Source organism: Schistocerca serialis, chromosome 4 (assembly GCF_023864345.2).
Source record: "Schistocerca serialis cubense isolate TAMUIC-IGC-003099 chromosome 4, iqSchSeri2.2, whole genome shotgun sequence".
NCBI lineage: Eukaryota > Metazoa > Arthropoda > Insecta > Orthoptera > Acrididae > Schistocerca > Schistocerca serialis.
The window spans coordinates 310714095-310723524 of record NC_064641.1 but is presented as its reverse complement, the minus strand read 5'-3'; the positions used below and the strand labels follow the sequence as shown (position 1 = coordinate 310723524).

The window sequence follows — 9430 nt, the reverse complement described above, 5'->3', positions numbered from 1 at the left end:
AGACAAGCCTTATCTTACAACAGTTCTTTATTTAGCCTTTAGGCCCAAAGAATCTGAGATTTTCAGAGCAAACAAGGCTAAACAACATTAAATTTTTTTAATCGAGGCCTTACGTAAAACATTTCTTAATTAGGCAAAACTCAACCAAACGAAATTTAAAAGGCAAAGCCTTATCTTAAAACAGTTCTTTCGTTATGCTTAAGGCCGAAAGAATCAGACACTTCAAGAGCAAACAAGTTAAATTCAAATCGGCTGAGGGCCTAACACTTAAAACTCCATATCATTATTTTTTTTAATACCAAAGGCCTTAAGTGAAACAGTTCTTTAATCTAGGCTGAAGGCCTTAAGAGCAAAACAACTCGAGCTCAAAATCGGGTGAAGGCCTAACACTTAAAATTCAACAACATTAAAGCCTTTAAAATTCCAAAGGTCTTAAGTGAAACAGTTTCTTAAATTATGCTGAAGTCCTAAAGAATCTTACGCCTTAAGGGCAAAACAACCTTAATTTTATTAAAAAAATGTTGGCTGGAAGCCATACAAGTACAAACAACAAGAACAAATAAAAGGAAAAGGCAGTACACCCAAGGGCGCTCAGATGTTCGAGGGTCGGTCTGGAATTCAAACACTAACGCTCACTTAGGTGAGACAGGCAGTCCGGCCAACCATTCACGCTCTGTCAACAACCCAACCGACCGACAGTCAAACCCACCGACAAGATAACTTCCACTTCACAGGACACAACAGGGAATTCAACGGAGCAACGTAGAAGATATTGGCCCCCACAACCAATCATACATGAAGCTGTCAAACTACACACCAGGTTGGACAGCAACAACACAATGAGGAAACTACACTGCCTGAAATTTACGTCAACGGCCAGGGCAGCTAACCGTAACGTTAACGGCCACAAGGCAGAAGATTCCGCTGGTGCACCTCAATTCAAATAACCAAATACAGTGAAACTCCATCGGAGGGTAACTAGAATTTTCCAACTTGAAAACCACATTGTTGCTCGCAGGAATATCCCAACAGCCGACAACGAACTCCAAATGACACAACGGTCTTGACTTGCTGGTAGATTAAATCCAAATTCAACTTTCGTGTCCAGGGTCGGTGATCCACGGACCTCGTAGCAATGGGAACAGCACCACACACTCCGACACCGTGTAGAGACCGCCAGCGGTCCCAACCAGACTTATGTCCTGTGGCGAATTCCTCGCTGCTCTGCGCCAACCGACCGACTGTTCGCACACCGCCCAGCCGGAAACTGTAAGTGCCAGATCAAAGACAGTCCAAGGTGCGAATATCGATACAAACCGCTGCTGCCACCCACGGAAGGAGAGGATAACAGCATAATAGCGATATCCGTGGGAGACTAAACACAGAATCGCAACCAAGGTTTAATCCAGCGCATAGCATGAGCCAGCCGCGGCTCACAGTAACATGACTGTTGCAAGTTTATAGCATCCGTAATGGTTTTTTGTAGAGGTGATTTTCGTTCATCAAAAGCGCCACAATAGATTGAAGTCAGTTTTATCGGTCTATTTTGGTTCGTATCTGTTCTACGATCATTCCTGGAAACTGGAATAACCAGTGCAATGTCAGGTTTATAGAGCGCACCTTGCTCCAGAGATGTATCATTGCTCGGATTATATGAATCCAAATTGTCTACATCTAAATACAGTATTAGGGCTACACGCTGTTCTCAACTCTACTCGTTTGTCATTACAAAGTTGTGCCATCATTTGTGTGTAAGGTCTCATCTTTCATGCACTTCTGACTAATCCGTTTCACCATCACTTCTGACTACTCACTGCTGAGGAGAAGGTACGATTATGTAACATTTTAGATTGAATAAAAATGTTAAAAGAAGTGTCTGTTTGCTGTCTTAATTAGTCTTTTAGTCCTAATTCGTAAAATATGTAATCACTTTTCTGCAAAGATCAAAAACCGTGCATTCAATTAGTGGACTGTTTGAGATTTATAGTGTCATGCATTGGTATTCTACCTGGTGGTAGTTAACATTCCTTGATTCGTAGTTATTTCATTTAGCGACATTAGAAACTGTGCTTCTGTAACAAGCTCGATTCGCAGATTAAATTTAGCATTAACTTCATTTGTCTTAATATGAGGCGTATTCCGAAAGTAAGGTCCCATTAGGCGCGAAATGGAAATGACCGTCAAAATCCAATTGAACTTTGCACAGATGTCTTGGCCAGTGTGTTTAGTGTGCCTGTCGATCGCACCACTACGCTCTTTTCAGTTCTGAGCGCAAAGTTATCATGTAGATATGCCTAAAACAACAATGGCTTCCCCCCCCCCCTCCCCAAGTATATGGATCTGGTGAGTGATTTCACCTGAAGCTATGTAGCCGACGTAATATAAATGTCATGCGTTTCTTTCTTCAAGACAATTTTCAGCCGCATTTTGCAGGAGGCGTTCCCGATGGGAAGTGTTTGATTACCCACAATACAGCCCTTAACTGGCCCTCCGTTCTTTATCTCTGCTCACATGAACCGCTGGCTACGAAGACAACATTTTGGCACAAACAACGAAAGGCAGACCAGCGCAGAGAATTGACGGAAAGCACTGGCGGCTGCTGTATGTGACGAGGGTACTGGAAAGTTTGCACAACGCTACGACAAATGTCTAAGTCGGAGCGGCGACTATTTAGAGAGGCAGCCGGAAGATGTGACTAACTGTTGCGAATAATTTTTGGTTTTCACTGTGGTTTTCATTTCGCGACCGATCGGACCTTATTTTCGAAACAGCCCTCATAGTAAACTGTAATAAAAACTGATTATACCAAATAGGACGAATAGGACATGTCTCTCTTTCTCTCTCTATTCGTTTAGTCGGTTCCGACTCTTCGTGACCCCATGAACCAAATCACGCCACTTTTTCCTGTCTTGCACTTTCTCTCGTAGACCTTCCAGGTTGGAACACATTGCTTCTGTGATGCCATCGATCCATCTCATCCTCTGACGTCCTCCTCTTCTAGTTCCTTCAATTTTCCCCAGCATTAATGTTTTTTTCCAGCGAGGCATGCCTTCGCAGTGTGTGTCCAAAGTAGGTCAGCTTTTGTTTTAACATTAGACCTTCGAGGGAGAAATCTGGTTTTATTTGCTCCAATATTGATCTGTTGGTTCGCTTTGCAGTCCATGGAACTCTAAGAAGTTTCCTCCAACACCACAATTCGAAGGAGTCAATTCTTCGCCGTTCAGCCTTTCTAATGGTCCAGGTCTCACATCCATACATCACAACTGGAAAGACCATAGACCTCACAATACGGATCTCTGTTGCTAGTGTTATATCTCTGGACCTTATAACCTTGTCAAGGTTTGACATCGCCTATCTACTGAACAACAGGCGTCTCCGGGTTTCATGGCTGCAGTCGCCATCAGCAGATATCTGGGAACCGAGATAACTGAATGTGGTCACTACCTCCATGGTTTCTCCTGCTATATCCTACGAATTGGTAGGTGTTGTTGCCATAATTTTCGTTTTCTTCACATTCAGCATAAGACCGGCCTTTTCACTTTCGTCTTTCACCTTTAGTAAGAGTGTTCTCAATTCTTCTTCACTTTCTGCCAACAGGATCGTATCATCCGCGTACTGAGGTTGTTTACATATATTCCAGCTATTTTAATTCCTGTTTCTCCTTCATCTAGCCTCGCATTCCTCATAACATGTTCTTCATACAGATTGCATAAGTACGGTGACAGTATGCAGTCTTGCCGGACCCCTTTCTGAATCTTTATGCATTTCGTTGTTCCATACATAGTTCTCACCGTGGCTTCTTGGTCAAGGTATAAACTCCGTATCAGATGAATGAGGTGATCTGGTACACCCATGTTTTTCAGTACGTTCCATAATAGGACATACTACTATCTGTATTCTGTTTGTTTAATGCATACGCACACGGTAGCTGTTGACCGAGACAGGTCGCTTTAGAATACTGATACGCCGCAATGTCATGTATCTTCGAATTTCTATCACAGCCTAGCGCAGCAATAATTCAAGTGGTCAGACAATGTTTCTTATGATGAACTGCATTGCGGTGTAATTGATATTCCTGGACTAAGACGAATAATATACTGAACGTAAAATTAACAGATTAAGTAACATTAAGTATGGATTTTGTAAATTTTTGTTTAATTTTGGAATGGTTAATACAGATGTTTAATATGGATCCTAGTACTGAAATGGTTGACAAGTTAAATCTACAATTAGAAGGAAACGTCAAGTCGACAAGACAGCACACAATATTCTAGCTGCTTTATTTCAAAAGTTAGAATCATTATCGTCGTTTATGCTGGAGGAGAGTAATCGTAAAAAACAAGATAATATGGCGTCAGAGCAAGATGACCTCTCATTAAAACAAAGTAACATGGTATCAAAACAAGGCGTTACTGCTTTAGAAAATTGTGAACTTTCTGTTAATCAGGATACATTCACAAACGAACTGCCATATGAGGGGCTTTAGAGATTGCATATGCTGATATTTCTGAAACAATGCAACAACTGACGTTGATGAAGTCAACCAGAGACAAATCCAATTGTCAGACACTGTTCGATAATTAACGTCTAAAGTGTTAACTTCACTGCGGAACAAGAGAAGACGATGGGAGAATGGTTAGAAGGGCAGTATGAAATCTCAGCAGATCAATTCACTGCTTGGACGTCTGCTAAGGATGAACAAATCTCCTGTTTGACTGACGCAAAAATACAAGAAGCTATGGTCAAATTGTTTCTGGGAATATCTGAAGCTAACAATAGGATAGGTGCGTCAGTTGCGTATGAACTGCAAAAAGAAAAGGAAAAATTACGTTAAGATCTTTCACGACTCCAAATGTTGTCAGTAATCAATTTGAAGAGGTCAAAACAGAGTTAGCGAATGTAGGGAATACTGTACGGTATGATAGATCAGGGACAGGCTCGGAAGAAAATGTCACTTCTGAGTCAAGGCGGAGAAAATTACTGCGTGTGCAATCTAATATTCCAGATGTTGTATCACAGAATTATAACTCTGATGCGGGGGAGGTGCCATATCTCTCTGATACGATGACAGTGACAATTTCAGTTTTTTGTTCCACATAAATAAGGCGTTCATCCACTTGTTTCTGTAAAAGAATTTCAGGGAGCAATACCAGTGAATTTCCTCTGTGACAGGGTTTCATACGGGACAAAGCTGTCTTGTGGGTAACGGACATTGCCGAATATTGCTCGACGTATGATAAATTTGAATGGGCATTCCCTTGCCTGGCGCAAATATGAAAAGGTTATATACTTCCAGATACGCCAAGGAAGCTTTTGGAAATGTTTTGAAACACATCTAAATAAGAAGAAATGTTACGATAATCCGATATCACAGCGTGACATATTGAAGATATTAAAGCTCAAATTATCATATTCGACGTATCTGTCTCTGACATGGATGAACTTCTGTCTGTGTTACACTCAATTGATTCGATAAACGAAGATGCAAAGTTGTCTTCACGGAACAACAAATACTATAATAATCATAAAAATTATAATGGAGGGCATGTAAATATTCAAGAACAACAGAATACGAATGGTGAGAACAGTAACGGTAACAAAAACAGCTACAGTAATGCGAATAATAAAAATAACAATAATCAATGCAATCGTAGGAGAAAAAGGACACAATATCAGAATTTAGCCCTTGTTACTCTGACAAAATAACATGCAGTGGCACAACCAGTCAGTTATATATAGTACGCATCCAATTTGGCAGAATCTGAATTTGGGCGGAAACGGGATTTGTCATGGTAATTGATCCTGTGTTCACGAGCAGCAACACTAAATTCGATTCTACCACAGTTTGTCCAAGGCTAGAAAAGGGACAAGTGTAGAGAAGTAAGACTTCTATGGTATAACTGTGGCAATGACACCAGAGAGGAGCTACGTTCTGTATCTCAGACTGGTCAGCCTCAGCCTACTACTGTGGCACAGTCAGGTCTTATTGCATACGTAGAAAATATTTCTACAGTATTAATTTGGATACAGGAGCTGTAGCAAGGATATTTTCCGGAACCTTTATGAGAAATTATGTCAATTTGTAGCTGCCTCCACTTTGTCGATTAGTGATTACCAGATAGTAGCAGCTATGGGCATACGATCACGGAAAGTGCGTGGCAGATCCGTATACCACGTTACCACAAGAAATGTAGCAACAGTTCCCACGTTTCTCATTGACTAGAAACTACACCATAGGTATTGATTTTCTGAGGGAGAGTCCAGCACAGACAGAGCTCTCTAGAGGTGAACGTAAATTTATTGTTAACGGATGTGAAATGGTGACAGATTTAATAAAAACGTGAGTTAGCCATTACAAATACCGCTAGGGTAAAAGAATCAAATTCATAGGTATGGAAATGTAAAATCAATACTTCCAGAAACCTCAACCATTCACAAGTCTGAGCTTAAAAACGTAGATTATCGATGAAACGTCAGAATAAAATTATTTGACTGAATACTAATTGGCAGACCTGAGTAACGTTTTACTGCAATATATTGAAGTGTTTGTAGAGAGGCTTGGTGTGAGAAACGGATACATACGTCCCTTGAATGTCACAGCACTGAACTATTTTGTAATCACTCATATAACATTCCTTGGTCAAAGAAGCCAGCCATGTTGGAGGAAATTAGAAACTACAAAATCATAGACCCATCATCAAATCAAGTGTACATTGAAACCCTTTGCTTTGCAAAAGCTGGGGGCAAATAAAACGAAATAAAAATGGCAAATTTTATTTTCTGGCCCATATATTATCAGTGATAGCCTACATGAACGTGCAAATTTATTAACCTACCTGAAAACACCCGAAGCGATACGCTGACATTCACATAAGAGTTAGAGTAATATTTTCAGTAATATGTTGAATGTCAGAAGACAATACAACGTTTAAGTGTGTATTCAGCTGCTCATGGATGTTACGAGCTGCGTACATGATCAGATAAGTTTCTTTTTGTTTTCATTAAATTAATATGTAAGTTGATAAAATAATTTTGAGCAAAGATAAACCTTAAAAAAGAGCAAGTTATATGAAAAGTTATTTATAGGTACTCATATATTCGTCAAAAAACGTTGGTACAAGGGACTGTAAATATACGGAGAAGAGGAAGAGCTAAGTGAAAGACGCTCACGTAGTGTAATTATTTATTCAAACCACTGAATGGAGATAAAGAGTTATCTGGACTATTAAATCTTCATTATATACACTACTGGCCTTTAAAATTACTACACCACGAAGATGACGTGCCACAGACGCGAAATTTGACCGACAGGAAGAAGATGCTGTATATGCAAATGATTAGCTTTTCAGAGCTGTCACACAAGGTTGGCGCCGGTGGCGACACCTACAACATGCTGACATGAGGAAAGTTTCCAACCGATTTTCGCATACACAAACAGCAGTTGACCGGCGTTGCCTGGTGAAACGTTCTGTAAGGAGGAGAAATGAGTACCATCACGTTTCCGACTTTGATAAAGGTCGGATTGTAGCCTACCGCGATTGCGGTTTATCGTATCGCGACATTGCTGCTCGCGTTTGTTGAGATCCAATGATTGTTAGCAGAATATGGAATCGGTGGGTTCAGGAGGGTAATATGGAATGCCGTGCTGGATCCAACGGCCTCGTATCACTAGCAGTCGAGATGACAGGCATCTTATCCGCGTGGCTGTAAAGGATCGTGAAGCCACGTCTCGATCCCTGGGTCAACAGATGGGGACGTTTGCAAGACAACAACCTTCTGCACGAACTGTTCGACGACGTTTGCAGCAGCATGGACTATCAGCTCGGAGACCGTGGCTACGGTTATGCTTGACGCTGCATCACAGACAGGAGCGTCTGCAATTGTGTACTCAGCGACGAACCTGGGTGCACGAATGGCAAAACGTCATTTTCTTGGATGATCCCAGGTTTTTTTTTACAGCATCATGATGGTCGAATCTGTGTTTGGCGATATCGCGGTGAACGCACATTGGAAGCGTGTATTCGTCATCGCCATACTGGCGTATCACTCGGCGTGATGGTATGGGGTAATTTGGTTACACGTCTCGGTCACCTCTTGTTTGCATTGACGGCTCTTTGAACAGTGGACGTTACATTTCAGATGTCTTATGGCCCGTGGCTCTACCCTTCATTCGAACACTACGAAACCCTACATTTCAGCAGTCCATGACAAGACGTTTTCAATTGAAGAGAGATCTGGAGAATGTGCTGGCCAGGGCAGCAGTCGAACATTTTCTGTATCCAGAAAGGCCCGTACAGGACCTGTAACACGCGGTCGTGCAATATCCTGCTGAATTGTAGGGTTTCGTAGGGTTCGAATGAAGGGTAGAGCCACGGGCCGTAAGACATCTGAAATGTAACGTCCACTGTTCACTCCGCAATATCCTTTCTTTCAGGAGTGCTAGTTCTGCAAGGTTCGCAGGAGAGCTTCTGTAAAGTTTGGAATGTAGGAGACGAGGTACTGGCAGAAGTAAAGCTGTGAGGACGGGGCGTGAGTCGTGGTTGGGTAGCTCAGTTGGTAGAGCACTTGCCCGCGAAAGGCAAAGGTCCCGAGTTCGAGTCTCGGTCCGGCACACAGTTTTAATCTGCCAGGAAGTTTCATATAATATACTGTATCCGCTGATGGCGACGGATGTATTGGACTGCCTGGAGATCATCATAAAGCTCCGCAGTAGAAACCGAACACTGGTCGGGAAGCCGAAATCCATTAGGGGTGTCGCCAACAATATGTGCACTCCCAACACCAAATGATGTTTTTGAGCCGTCAGTGTAAATAAATGTGGCATCTTTCATTTGTGCACATAGAGCAGAAAATGCCCGACGATAAACGAGAGAAGGGGTACCATTCTTGGGAATTTGACAAAGGTCACGGAGCAGGCAGGTCCGGGGGTGGAGCCAAGGTGGTGTTGTATCACCAGTTGTCAAGAAAGTTTTAGGAAAGTGGAAGGAAAGAGAAAGTAGCAGTTGAAGGAAGCGGACTCCCGTTGGTAGTAGAGAGGAAGGGCGGACTGCATACCCTACATCAAAGGAGGCGTCGAAAAAAAGGTCACGGGCCGGATTAGCTGGCATGGAAGACAGATGGCTGGCATAACGACTCAGAAGGACAGCACGCCGATTAGGCAGCGGAGGTTCAGCAGTCTTAGCATAAAGGCTTTCCCCAGGGCTGGTGTAAAATGCTCCAGACGCTAAACGCAATCCACAGTGGTGGACAGAGTCGAAACGCCGAAGAATAGACGGCCGAGCAGAGGAGTAAACTAAGCTTCCATAGTCCAATTTCGAGCGCACTAAGGCGCGATGGAGGCGGAGAAGGACCACTCGGTCCGCTCCCCAGGAGGTACCATTCAGGACACGGAGGGTGTTGAGGGATCGCAGGCAGCGAGCCGAAAGATAGG

General features: G+C 42.5%; 1 non-coding gene across 1 annotated transcript; it reads left to right on the top strand.

Moving 5' to 3' along the window:
* The first annotated feature begins 8538 nt into the window (after positions 1-8538).
* On the top strand, positions 8539-8613 carry Trnas-cga (transfer RNA serine (anticodon CGA)). The gene has a single exon. It is a non-coding gene; the product is annotated as a tRNA-Ser (tRNA).
* The last annotated feature ends 817 nt before the right edge of the window (positions 8614-9430 follow it).